Below are 15,762 nucleotides of genomic sequence, written 5' to 3' on the forward strand. Positions count from 1 at the left end.
TCCTGATCACTCAGTCCTTTACCAGATCCTGTTCCTATCGGTTCCAGTCTTCCTTCAAACAGTCTCCAACTTATTCCTTGATCTTCCTCTAGGATATTTCCACTGAAATACACTATAACACACACTACTATATCCATTTTGGGCATTGATATATGATTCTGGGGATCTAGCACAGTGAAATCGATAACTTCACAACATCGGATCTATATACTACCGATGATTTTATGCCGATTTGCCGAGCACGGCCACGCTGTTGATAAGCATACCGATATTGATAATCCAAATCAATATACGCTGGCAAAACTGGCGAATCTGTGTAGGGATTGACGTTCATGGCTAAAAGAAAAAAATACTAATAAACTGACAATGTGGAATTGAAAAAATAATTACTTTAATATACCTACATTTGCATGTCGCATGTAATTTTTAACACTAAAAAGGGAGTTAATTAGTTTTGTTGCAGTTTTGCGTGACTATTTTAATGTTATTTTCAAAATTAATAATAAAAGTACTAAATAAATGGGATCTAACAACATTTGTCTCTGCATGTTGGAACATAATCAATTGATCGCGTCTTGGTTGAATTGATTATATCCATGGATCGTGTACGATACGATCGTGTAACTGTACGTGAACAATTTCTATCAATTCTAAAAGCATAGTTAGTTCACCTCCTTCCATTTACAGGCCATTTATTTTGCATAACGAACGACATTATCGAAGAAGTTCTGCATATTGACAGCTTATTTAACACATTGAAGGCCGCCTACCGACTTTGTCTACTGACTGTCGGAATCATAGACATATGAATATTAGTAGACCTGCCCTAAGTGATTAAAAGCGTATTATCCCCACTCCCCATACCGGTTCCATTGGAGCCGGCTGTGCTCGCGTATGGCCTCAAGTGAAATTTGAAAACGTGACGTCATCATTCTTGTGCGAACTATGGTCGAGGCATCATCGGTTCATTTTACGAAATAACACGGCAAAATGTTGACTTGTACTATGAAAACTTGTAAAAATAGATGTGAAAAAGAGAATAAACCCATTTGTCGTATTACATTCCATATATAAGCATTATTTTACTTTATTTTAAGCATATTCACATCGTATAATATAGATCAGTTTTAGAAACATATACTATCACATCGAGAAACGTCTGGACGCGAAACACAAAGCTGGTTGGTTGCTGGGAAGTAAATTATGAACATTTATAAAAGTGTCTTAACTAAATACTTAAACGAAATATTCGACTCTGAAAATAGAACCGAATTTTTTTGCCGAATTTGGACTTCGCAAATTTGTTCATAACGTGGCGAGTAATTTGCGCTCCCATGTAAAAATGTCTATTCATTCAAAAGCAGGTTTTACTTTTAAGAAGTAAATGGTGATATTATAATGCGAGATGCCTATTTACTGTCAGATTGATTTATTGACGAATCACAGTCAGCCTTACTCCCTTCGTTCTTCAACAGTTGATTTTACCCGTCGCCATTATCTTCTCGTCTATTAATTCCTATGTCTGTGGTCGGAATCATATTCTGACTACGTCGATATCATATTGACAAAGCTATATCGATCGTATCAGGCATCTCATGGTCATTGGCAAAGAGGAAAGCAGGAGACTGACTTATTATTGGATAAATGTCGTAATTTTTCAAATTTACTTGAATTAAAAATCGAAATGTAATTCTTTTTTTTAAAGGAAATTTACATTTTTATTAATACTTTCAGCTTCACAATAATATCCCGTGATTTTTCAAAATAATAAGGCAATCAAAATCAAAATGCACTGGACACGATTACTCTGGCGTGCATGGCATGTCATGTTAATACATTGTGTTACAAAATGTTACAAGCCTGGACAATATCAGAAGATTCCCTATTTTTTTATCATATCATATAGGATGAACCCTCAAACTGGGGTTCGGGAGAAATATTATTTCAATAAAAAATGTTAAAATGTTAACGAGTTCGTCTCCTACAACGAAATATCACGTTTTATACAAAAAGTTGATATTTGCGGTCGGCCGAAAGGCGTGTGATGTCACAGTACATGCTCGGCGCGGCGGTACGTAGATACTGCAGCACGGAGAAAAATGAGCATTGCGAAGCTACAAGCCAAAAATGGGTATATTCTTGGTATACCTTATATTTTAGGTAATAGGCACTAAATTCTCTTGACAAACGGAGTCTAGAAACGTTCGATTTCAAGCACAAAACTTGTTTTTATTTATTTGGTAAATAATTATATAAGAAAGCAAAAAACTTAATTAACTGAAACTGTCACAGATAATCTAAGCTAAAATACTCTATTTTTTAAAAGTTTTTTTCTTTACGCGTTCATACATTTCTATTGAAAATTGTCTTTTTTTTGTAATTTACATTTATATTTTCTATTGACTATTTTTTTATTATTTATTTGTATTCTACTCAAGCGAAACGATAGAAAAACCCAATTTATCTAAGGCATATTTTTTGGTATTCATAATGAACACTAATTCGTTATAAAGATCAATCAAAATAGTGATTTAGCATTATGCTTCGCCTTAATAAGTTCTTCACATTATTGGTGATCCGGTTAAAAACTGGACTACAGACCGCTTCCTGATCATCTTTAAGTAAATTCATAATGATATCTTAACACGTGTTCATGCACCTACGTTTGTCTGAATAATATATAATGACGATATGCGAAAATATTAAGTTTTTTAAGAACACCAATCCAACATAGTAAAACCAAACTTGGTATTTTACTAGAAGTTAATCACGATACCTATAAATTCATTCGTTAATGTCCTGCAATCCAGTTTTTAAACGGATTACGAATAATTTTAAGAGATTCTTAATAAATTAGTGATATTTTTTAACAGTAAGTTTTCTTCGTGTGCCATTCGAATTATGAATATTGAACTGAATCGTGTTTTGTGTGACGTCACGAGACACCATTGCGTACGTTTTACCTAAGTGCACTTCGAAAGCGTAATTTTGGGAAATGTCGAAAAACCAATTTTATTGTCATTATTAATTGTTTATATAACACACCACACAAAATTTAAATAATATATAGAAGTTGTATTTGCGGCACATTCCAGAGAAGTAGATACTTTCAGTATCAGCCGATTGGGAGCAGTTGGGACTCTTGAGTGGTACTCGTATAAAAAAAAATAAGAAAAGGTGGTGTCGGGCACCAATAACATATTTTTGTTCGTGTAAAAATAGAGTTTTTTATTGTTATTAAAACTTAATTCGATTATTGCATTTCCCCACAGTCTGAGAAGCGGTGGAGCCCGTTTACAAGAAGATTGAAACCCAAAACAAATGGCTCAAGTCAAATCTCAGCCGGACAAAGAATCTCGAGCATGTCGCTTCACCACCAATGGCTTCTTCAACTTTATTAATAATTAATTTAATATATGTATAATTAATAATAACAATATTCTCACAACAAGGGCATGTGCCTAGTATGGAGGACGAAAAATCCAAAATAATGGAATAAACCATCAAATGAATATTTTTTTTTTAAGTACATGGACAATGATCGGTGCTACTTCGGAAGTGTTGTGACGATTTTGAGACTCCCCCCCAACAAAACTCTAAAAAATATGGTTTAACTGAGGATTGAACCTTCTCCCCAGGAACTGGAGTCGACAACTCTACCAATCTCGCCTAATGCCGATCGGGTAGGACCGATATTTATTTCGTATATTAACCGCTGAAATGTTATCTGATTTTCTGAGAAAAGCGCATGTGTCAGCGGGTGTATAAGTTACCACCAAAAGTTGAGAGAATTATATAACTTATAAATTATAATAAATTAAAAGTAACTTTAAGGCTTATACAATTTATAAATTGGTAGTATTTAGATAGAAGTAACTGTATTGGTACTATATTTTTGAATAAAAGATAAAACTGTATAAGTATATTATTATGTTATTATGAATTGTGGGTCTATATCAGTTCCTAGCTAGGCAGATTGCCCGTTCTGAGGAACCAAATGCTGTTAAAATTGCTAAAAATTTATTCTGTAAAATAAAAGTGTGGTTTTTCTTTTTATTTATTTTTTATCAAAATTGAATATATATAAAGTATTTAATAAATGAGCCATTAATAGGTAACCATGTAAAATTATAAGTGACATTATTTAATAATTTTTCAGACTCCACCCTCCCCAAGACAATCAACCATTTAGTTATTATTGAACCGATGAAGGTCATTTTGCATGTTTTAATATTTAATTATTTTTATAAACTGCCACTGGACTAAATGTATGCTAAAACAGAGTTGAGTAGCGTTTCATCCTTTCTGGCTTTCCGCCTACCCTGGTAAATGACTTGATGGTTAGTTTATTATTTGTTTATGTAATATCATGTCATAGCCAATCCTAGTTGATGTGGAGTATTCTAATCGCTTCTTGGAAATAGTATGCAATATTCACATCAGCGTCTTGTGAATTGAACTGAATTGAGTGCTCAAATATTTAATGTTCATAAGTCATATCCTCAAATGGATAATTTGCCACTATAGTCTATAGTCCACTACGCCACAGCGCATAGCGATGCGACTGTTGCGAGCTGTCAAGTCGGAGTAATCAATTAAGTAATTCAGTAAACCAATAACTTCCATTTTAAAACACCAAGTCAATAAAACAATACGATCTGAAATTTAAAAACAAAGGTTTCCATTGCCACGTGCAAATAGTCCAGAAAATCTTCATCTACTGACTAACACAAAGAGCCCAAAAAGCATTCCAGTTAAATTCTAAAGAAATTATAATGTTTACTAAGTAACTTGAGTGAAAAATATTATGCTTTCAAAAACACATATTCATGTACATTAACAAACGCTTATTCTGAATATATGTAATTTATTATATATAATTACGTGTAGAATTAAATAATCTTCATTTAAAAACGATTAAACCGTGAGACACCTAAACGCCCTGTAATTGGTTAACGGGTTCTGATAGCACTTAAAACGCTACACACGGTTTAAGCATACGCTTTAAGAATGCGAACGATTTAGTGCTAAGTTGCGCTGCTTATATTCACACGGCTTACAAATAATTTCAAAAGAATTCATGTTTTTGGTAAATCCCCCTAAATATTGAAAATTGTTTTTTTATTTATTTTATACTGACCCGCATGGGATTGATCTCACTGTTAACCGACAAAAACCGAGGTACGTATGACGTCACGCGTATCCCTTGAGATTTCAATCGTCTTGGCGGTCTTTAAAAAGTTGGTAAATTATTTTAGCTATGAGGTCGACATTTGTATAAAAATACCGGTTTTTAAGTTAGAGTATTGTATTAAATATCATAAACCAATTGAATTTAATATCACAGTTCAACAGTTGTTGAAGCTTTGGATCACAACATGGTCAGGTAGATATTTTTTACAACTTGGATACTACGTATTTACTACGATAGGTTTTTTTCAAAAGCCACTTGAGACCCGCATTTGTCTTTTGTCTACTGTGGTCACTATTCCCTCTCCCATCCCATCAACCTTACTATGTTGTCCCACTTCTTCAGGGGACAACAACCTTTAAAAATTAAAGATTTAATGATTTGATAATAATACCTATTACTTAATTAAATTAAGTCTCCGAAGCAAGAAAGAAAAAAGAAGAAGAAATTTAATTAAGATGGTTTGAAAGGGAGTTCTTATGTAAATACGAGCGTAAGAGGGAGATAGGTAATATTAAAAAATGTAATTAGGCGTGAGCAAAATATGTACTAAGCCATGACTTATTTAAAACAGAGCAAAAATATCTCGATTAATGTCAACCTGTATGACGCATAACTTTTTAGATTTATTCTATTATTTATGTTTGTACATAGAGGACAGGAAAAATAATTTCGAAATCTCAATCACTTTTATTTTTCATTTTTCGTAAGGAAAATGTAATAATGAAATAAATATCTAATAAACAATATAAAAAAATTACGAGTCTAAAATGTATGAATCGTTCTGCTGCAGAGTCTCCATCTTCTATCTTCGTATCACCTGTTCCTATACTTCATTTTACTTAACTTAACTTCACTTTATTTTTGTAATATTTTTTTTTGTAATACCTGCATCAACTGTAACGCGCCCCTAAGGTGATGTCTAACAAAAGCGGCGCTATACAAATCATCCAATAAATAAATATTGTTGGTTTTCAAAAATGTAAAGATTTTAACACTCACTGGTACACAAAAAACAACTTTTAAAAACTTTAGAAAATTGTGTTATGTGTTACATTGGGCAAATGAAGAATAATATACTTATATATTTTTAAATATTGAAAAATATTTAATAACAAAAAAATAATAGGATATTTTGATAACCATCGTTCTTTTTTGCAACAATATGCAGTGTGGTGATATCTTGAATCCAAAATAATTTGTAGACGACATACAGTATGTTAAGGGTCGTACTTGACTTACTTTAACCAGTGATTCCTGACATTATTTTCAGTAATTACATATAAATAAAATTTCGGTCACCAATAACATTTTGATGTTTTTTTTCAATTAAAAACATTCAAAAATAGACAGTTAAGGTCGGGTTTAGCGGTTTCTCGGCTTAGTAACCAGTGATGACATGTTGTAGTTTTTGTTTTTAAAAAAACCTTTCAAAGGACGGAGACCAAAATTTCGTTAAAATTTTTTACTGGTTGTATTAAGTCAAGTACGTCCCTTAACACCCTGTATAATGGTATGTTGTTGTACTATAAGAATTTTTAAATAGTAATAGCAAATGTGTAGTATAAGAAGTTTTAGATTGTAATAGCAAATGTTGTACTATAAGAATTTTTAAATAGTAATAGCAAATGTTGTAATATAAGATGTTTTAAATAGTAATAGCAAATGTTGTAATATAAGAAGTTTTAAATAGTAATAGCAAATGTTGTACTATAAGAATTTTTAAATAGTAATAGCAAATGTTGTAATATAAGAAGTTTTAAATAGTAATAGCAAATGTTGTACTATATATAAGAAGTTTTAAATAGTAATAGCAAATGTTGTTCTATAAGAAGTTTTAAATAGTAATAGCAAATGTTGTATTATAAGAAGTTTTATACGAAGTTCAACTGTACTATAAGAAGTTCTAAATAGTAATAGCAAATATGATTTGTTTCACACCTGTAACACATTAAATAACTGAACTGATTATATATTATCGTATATATTAACCCCTCGATCTAATTTGTTCGCTTTTAGGAACGAGTCATATGGTCTCATATAAATCGTTATGTCTCCTGCCATGAGGAGAAAAATGACCTATACGGTGTTAGAATGAGACAACACCACGCTTTATATTCAAAACTCGAAGTTGACCACCGAATATTTAAAACGTACAATTCTATGAAACCAAATGTTCCGACAACAATTTGAAAAAACAATTATGAAACCTTATATTTTTGTATGAAACAACAAAAAGTTTAAAAAAAGTGGTGTAACAATTGAGTCATTATACATTTTTTTTGCATTCAAAATGACTTTTTTTTCAATTCAAAAGATATATTTATTTCTTATAGTAAGATTTATAAGCGTATTTAATTACCTTTAATAAACAGTTTTTAGTTTATTTGGGTTTTGTTTGCAAAGCGGTAACACTCCGATCTTCTGACAAAAATATGCTAGAGGCCTAAGGGGTTAAAAGGTTAAGCTTAAATTTTTTATTTATTAGTTTTTAGGGTCATTTAGTACTAGATATTTGTACTTATTGTAAAGCGCCATTGAGGCTATTTTTCACAGGAATGGAGCTACACAAAAGATCAATTTATCTACTATTATTATTATTAGCATGACACTATGCGCTTATTTTCTATGACAGGTAGAGGAACACCCCTAATGGTCCCATACCTGGGTCCTTGGTCCTTTTATTCCAATATCAGAAGAGAAACGGAACAATGAGTACATTCAGAAGAAAGGTTTCAACTTACTGGCGCCACGTCGTAAATAATATTAAAATACCAACCACTTCAGGGAAGGAGCAACACACCACTTACTTTTCAAGATTAAACGCTATTGTTTGGATTGTTTAAAGTTTAAACAATATAATATAAGTATATCTAAAAGCACACCGCTGATAACTCCGTCAGGTAACAGGATAACTCGACACTGACAATCAATTCAACACACAAAAGTGTATGAAACAGAAATTGGTAGGGTAAAAACTTTTAAGTTAAATGGGTTATATAGTTAAGGTTTACAGGTTAGTTTTTTTCATCACTTTCAATGAATTTATATCACTTTTTAAAGGTGTGCTGACCTGTCATTGTGTTGAGTTATCATGTAACCTTAAGTGCCTACTTAAAAAGCTTAAAATTTTTGTTTTGATTTATTATAAGAGAGAATTAGAAATATGCTTTTTTTGGATGCGGGGTCTACTGTTTACTAGCGACGAGTGGTTCACGAACGCTACGCACAGTTGAACGATAAGCAGTATGCGAATGACTCCTGGTAAGCCGTATCCTTATGACTCCTGGTAAGCCGTATTCGTATGACTCCTGGTAAGCCGTATTCGCATGACTCCTGGTAAACCGTACCACAGCTCAATTAAACGGTAACTCTTTTGTTTCAGGAGATATTTTAGAAAAACAGCGCCATTAAAATTATCCTAGTATTGATTATCCTGTAATCGTTATTACACACTCAGAGACGTGAACTGCATCTGACAGTCCGACATTTGGACTTGGATGTATGTACCTATACCTAGTATCAACTAGAGTCGTACGCTTAAGTGTCAGCTACACTACTCGCTTCGACGCTTCGACGAAGTCCTCGACGAAGTTAGCCGAAGTTCGAAGTGCGTGCCCACACACTCGTGCAACTTCGCGAGTAACGCTTCGAGTCCTTTGACTCGGGCGCATTTACCGACAACAATCGGAAGTCGGGCGAAGCGAAGCGAAGTTGCCCGAAGCGAAGTGAAGTTCGTGCCCACACTATCGTATTCGGTCAACTTCGATCAACTTCGCGAGTAGTGTAGCTGGGCTTTTACGCTGAGGAACTGGGATCCGTATCGAGGGAGCCGTATCGCGGGAGCCGTATCGGGCGAGTCATATTTCATCGAGCCGTCGTTCAGTTGAGTCGTACTCCAGCTCATAATAAAATGAGTCATGACCTATCGCTACTGTTCACAGAACTACTAGTTATTTACTACTAAGCTGTTACTTACAGACCGTACTATTTGGGCGAGTAAAGACTACCTGAGAAATAATATTAATTAGAATATAATGGCCTCTGTCATTAGCTCATAGCTGAACCGAGAACAGAGATAATTGAAATGTCCGAAGGTAATAATGAACCTGCTAATTACAATATTATGCAAATATTTGACACTGGTTATGAATAACGTAAATAATGCTAAATTGAGTGATAATTGAAAAATCATTAATTCAATTGACAAACTTACCTGCTCCCAACCGTCTGGAGCCAGTGAGACTATGGCATTCCCAAATGGGTATGTTGTGAGGCTGAAGGTAATGGGGAGGAGAAGGAGAAGGGGAAGAATCATGTCAGGAAGTACCTGGCTATTCAAATTTGGTCACCAAACACGGCTATATATTATATAACTCATGAAGTGAAAAAAAACTAATTTCGCACCCAAATTTAAAAAAACTCTAAGAAATTTTATGACGTTGTTTTTCTAATGTTTAATTGAAGATTCTTGACCAGCGTTAGTCATCTGTGACTGCCTGGTGCTAAATTGCAGCTTCTCTTACTGAATACAAAGAGAATAAGGCTATTATCTTCAAATATTCCGTAAACAATGGTGTTCCGCAAGGATCGCTCTAAGGTCCTGCAGTAAACATCGCCACATTGTTCTAGGACACATTATCACCATTTGCTTTGCCTACTACAAGACTTATGATGTCCAGCCAACCATCCCATGGACTGTGAACTGTGATATTGTTTACAATATTAGATACCGAGTGTTTCATTGGGACGAGGTTAGTTAAATACAAACGCGCGAGACAAGCGTGGCTCTCCTGTAAGCGATCATATCTCAAAAAGCGAAGAATAATTTAATAATTACTTACTGCCACTTCGCGTATTTATGAGCTAAAATGCTTGTTTTCTTATCTCATCTGGATAATAAAACTCGAATATGCAAATTATCATACCACAAAGAAGTTTTCACATAGTTAAAACTCTTGCATTATATCTTTTAGTGTAAAACTCTTGTACTATATCTTTTGATGTAAAACTCATGTACTACAGGGTTTTCCAATAACAGGTGTTATTTTGATATTCAATCGTAAAAGAAGAAGCACGTAGCGCCGTCTTGTTGAAAGTAAACGTTGTCCAGATCAATACCATCCAATTCCGGCCATACAAAATCATTAATCATCTCTCGATAGCGCAATACATTCACCGTAACTGTTGCACCAGAATAATTTTCGAAAAATTAAGGTCCAATGACTCCGCCGGACCATAAACCGCACCAAACAGTCACACTTTGAGGATAGAGAGGCTTTTCAACAATAACTGGGTTTTACGAGCTCCAGATGCGACAATTTTGCTTGTTGACGAAGCCACCGAGGTGGAAATGGGCCTCATCACTCAAAATGATTTGCATTTGATTCACTCAAGTGAATTTTAATAATTTCAACGCGTTGTTGGAGCGTGTATCGTTCCATTTTTATTAATGGCGTAGTTTCTACTTGTCAAATGTCAAAAAATGACAGCTTTAAAAGTAACATCTACCGAAATAGCGGGCTATTCAAAATCACACCTCTTATTGGAAAACCCTGTATATCTTTTGATGTAAAACTCTCTTACTATATATTTTTATGTAAAACTCTTGTATTATATCTCTTAATGTAAAACTCTTGTACTATATATTTTAATGCTAGTTATTTATAATATTTCAAGCAGTCGAAATATATATTGAAATATATATCTAAAAATATATAAATAATGAATTGTAAGTATCATTAAATTATGTATATTGTGTTTACATTAATATTTTAAGTAATGATCACTTTCTCATTGAAACACATGGCGAGTCAAGATATATATGAATCCGTTTGGTCTGACATTCGACTACTAATCCAGGTGCCGGGTTCGAATCCCGCCTTCGAAAATAAATTTATTAAATTAATATTTGCGGTATGCTCCATAGTGGTATATGGTAATATCACACCAATCAAGTTAGAAACGTTGCTTGAAATGACTTTAGCCGTGTTTAGTGACCAGATCTGAATAGACAGGTACTTCCCAACCTTGATCTTCCCATCTTCTTCGCCTCCTACCGAACCGAGAAATATATTTTTTAAATATAATCTCCCGAATAATTAAAAAAATGTTGATATTTAATTAGATAGTAAGTAATTTCACCAGGATAAAAAAAATAGGATTCTATAAGTATCGTACAGGAAATCAAATAGAATGCTGCAGGATTCCAAATGGATTCAAACGGAGGAAACTGAGTATGGCCGATTTATTAAAATACTGTTAACTATCCCGCAGCCAAGTGGGGGAGTAGGTAGTACCCAAATTAATCAATTTACTGGACAATTTGTATAGCGCCGCTTTTGTGGGGCTATACAAATTGTCCAGTAAATTGGGGCGCTATTACTATCCTCCTTATATTAACTTAAATACTTGACATATTGTTGGGAAGTAAGAGCTTCATAGATGCACGTACAGATGGCAGTGCATAGAGCTTGCGTGAAAGTCCGCAAGATGGAGCCAGTGGCCAGTAGTCGCCAGGGCCAGTGGGAAGGCTCCCAGAGAAACCTACTGTTTCAGATTCCAATTAGCCAGCTTCTAGTTAGGTCGACTATCGAGTCACCATTATATTACGTGGAGTAATAATAAATCCCTGATTAATCTAAAAGAACATATTAATTATAAACTCCTTCCAAGACGAGTTGGAGACCTGTTTGTACGAACACAACACATATCATTTTAGTATTTTACGTATTTCTGCGCAAATACAAAAGTTACCATTAATAATTGACTGAATAATTGGGATTTCTATAGTTTAAAAGCTCGTAAGACATAAAAATGCATGGGGGTCATCGGAAGACCCACTTGGTTACAGACGTTTTTTTTGGCATCTTGGCCTGTAAAGAGTTAAACACGTGATTGCAATCCATTTCCTAGTAAAATATTAGTTATTACGAATATATCGGAACACGTGTTCATGTATCTGTGCCTTTCCTAATAAATATAATGACGAAATACGACAATATTATAGTTTTTATGAATTCCAACATCCTAATAACAAATTCGTGTTTTAACGACAGTTTGTTAGTAAACCTGTTAATTCATTATTTAAAGGTCTGCAGTCCCGTTTTTAACAGCAATACGAATAATTTGACCAGATTTTTAATAAATTTGTAAGTTTTCTCAGTGCATTTTAGTGAATGTACCTATTTCTATCTATTCTATATTCTATGGCATAATAGAAACCTTAAACTAGGTAGCCCTGGTGAAAAACCACTAGCCAGAATCGAAATGTTGGGTAAACAGGTGGGTAGGTACTTCCCAATCTTCCTCTCTCCATCTCCTTCCTCTTCCCTTACCAACTGTTTTCAGCCTCACAACGTGTCCCAATTGGGAAAGCTTCATTTGTTCGAGACAGTTGGGTATTTACATACAATTTGTACCTGTATATATATATAACAAATGGGAAAGAAAGTCATACAAGTAAAATTGTGGAAGGTCATATTATAAAGGTATGATTTATATTAAGTATCCTCTTTAAAAGCTGTCAAAATAACTATTTATTATAGTGATATAATTGTATTCTTATTATTTACTAGTAGATCAAATCAATGACATTGAAATCGAAGTGCTAGATGCTTTTGTAAAACAGATTTTATCAAGTCCATTCAATCGATTATCGAGATAAACGCTAAACAAACGCCATTTGATCAATCTACTTTCAGATGCAGGGCATAAATAAACAATGCAGGCGGTTCAACAACCTCCCCTTTGTTCCCTTGAACTTACTAGCGCAGTCGTACGAGAGTAATGTACACAACACTTCTTTATATTGCTAACTCCTTCGGCTAAATATAAGTACAAGAAACAAGGAATTGTTTGTTCGCGGTCGCAAGTCGTAATGGAGAACACGTTTCGCTGTGCTAATATTGCTGTCAGTCCGTGTACTCGTTACTTGTGCTTACAACTGTTTGTTTAGCATTCTCAGTGTGTTCTTATCGTTACGTGTTTTATAACACACAATTATATCTAATTAGGTTTATTCAGAGCCGTTTTAGTCGATGAAATGGTTCAGATGTTTAATGCAACGTTGTACAATTGCCGATTGAAGTTTCCTAGAAATTGTTACCCTATTCATATTGGGGGTAAAAGCTCCCGGCCAACATAACACTCTTATTTAATGAAATACAGGGTTTTCCAATAAGAGGTGTTATTTTGAATAGCCCGCTATTTCGGCAGATATTACTTTTGAAGCTTTCATTTTTTTACATTTGACAAGTAGAAACTACGCCATTAATAAAAATGGAACGATACACGCTTCAACAACGCATTGAAATTATTAAAATTCACTTGAGTGAATCAAATGCAAATCATCTTGAGTGATGAGGCCCATTTCCACCTCGGTGGCTTCGTCAACAAGAAAAATTGTCGCATCTGAGGTTCGGAAAATCCAAGAATTATTGTTGAAAAGCCTCTCTATCCTCAACGTGTGACTGTTTGGTGCGGTTTATGGTCCGGCGCAGTCATTGGACCTTACTTTTTCGAAAATGAGGCTGGAGCAACAGTTACGGTGAATGGATCGCTATCGAGAGATGATTAATGGTTTTTTATGGCCGGAATTGGATGGTATTGATCTGGACAACGTTTACTTTCAACAAGACGGCGCTACGTACCACACAAGCAACGAAACCATTGATCTTTTACAATTGAATATCAAAATAACACCTCTTGTTGGAAAACCCTGTATTATTTGTTCACAAATTATTGTAAGCATTAATTATTCGCCCGAAATATCCATACAAATTGAAAATATCTCCCGAGTAAATAAATGCCGCTGACGGGAATTGAACCCGCACCTTCTGATGTCCGGTCAGGTGCTCTGGACCACTGAGCTACGTCGGCTTTTTCCCAATTTAGTTTATTATTAAAAAAATATTATTTGTTCAATCATAGAAGACAATCTACTACGCATTATGTCATTTTCGAATTGAATATGGAATTATAGGATGGGAATCTGCTACATCTAAGTACGTACATAACCTGAGTAAAATTCAAAAAGGAATCATTGAGCATACTTAAAGTACGAATAAGAACGACTTCGACTGAAATTTTCAATAGTTTTAGCCTACAAAATGTACAATATATGTCAACAATATACCTACTATTGAAACTAGTCAAAAATAAGGAATTATCTACTAGACCGATTATCCATCACACTAGATCGAATCAAAATGACACAAAAAACGTTTTACATTATAAAACCACATTCGGACAAAAAAACTAAATTTATTTTGCAACAAAAATCCACAACAACCTCCCCCCAGATATAAAATGAATAGAAAAGTTTAATGAGTACAAATCAAGAATAAAAATCTGGCTGTAAGAGGTCTACGAACAAAACTCATGGACACTGTAATTGGCTAAAGAAGTTACACTGCATAGTATTACAAAAATAAATCACCATTGGTTTGCAATAAAATAAAATAAAATAAATAAAAAAAAACCACAATTATTTTGGCGGTGATAATCTCTAATCATATGAGGTTGTTTTAATTAATCAGAGATGTGCAAAATGGGTACCCAAAACCATTTGAAATGCAAAATGGAAATGGGTCAAAACTTTTCCATTTGAAAATGCAAAATGCAAAATGGTTTTTAGAAAAGCATTTCAAATGCAAAATGCAAAATACCTATTTTCAAAATGCATTGAAAATGCAAAATGGTTTCTCATTCAAACAATTAAAATAATTATAGAATTTTTAAACAATTTTGTCATTTAATAATGGACATCAATGTAGAACAAACATATTATGATGGTAAATCATTTACATGATGTTAAATCCAAAAACACCACGACTACAGATTATGAAACCACAAAAAATTTGCGCGGGACGTAAAAACATAGAAACTGCTATCTAACATTTAATATTACAGCGTCATGGCCCCATGTTCAGTATTTGAATCAGTATTTTTTGTAATGGTATCACTCAATTGCCAGGGCTCCTACCAGGGAGCAACTTGACAAATAATGTAAATTATCTCTCATAGCGAGGTTGAGGACCGACTGATATTTGGGGCGTATGGAAAAAAGATGAGTGGAGATAGTAGGAAGAATGTTGCAAAAAGCATTTAAAATGGAAAATGCATTGAGAAAAGCATTTAAAATGCAAAATGCAAAATGGTTTTTAGAAAAGCATTTAAAATGCAAAATGGAAAATACCCATTTTGCATTTCCATTTGAAATGGATTTATTTGAAATAAAGCACATCTCTGTAATTAATGTATTTAATTATATATAAAATGAAGTATTTCATTTCATCTTTTCATCTCATTATTCTCGTTAATCACATAATAGGTCTAATTAATCAATTCTTCAAACAAAAAACATTTCTTAATACTTCTGAAACCACAATGTAACCACAACGCTAATCTCCGAAACTGCCCAACTGATTTCAATGAAATTTTGTGAATGTGTAAGGTTGGATCCACCTTGAAACATAGGATAGTTTTGGATCCGATAGGTGGCGCTGTTGTCGGGATCAAATTATTTTTTCAACGAAATTTGTATTACATTATAGCAGTTAATATAAAAA

The sequence above is a fragment of the Hesperophylax consimilis genome, chromosome 7 (genome assembly GCF_061612785.1).
Source record: "Hesperophylax consimilis isolate HC1 chromosome 7, BYU_Hcon_1.0, whole genome shotgun sequence".
Classification (NCBI taxonomy): domain Eukaryota; kingdom Metazoa; phylum Arthropoda; class Insecta; order Trichoptera; family Limnephilidae; genus Hesperophylax; species Hesperophylax consimilis.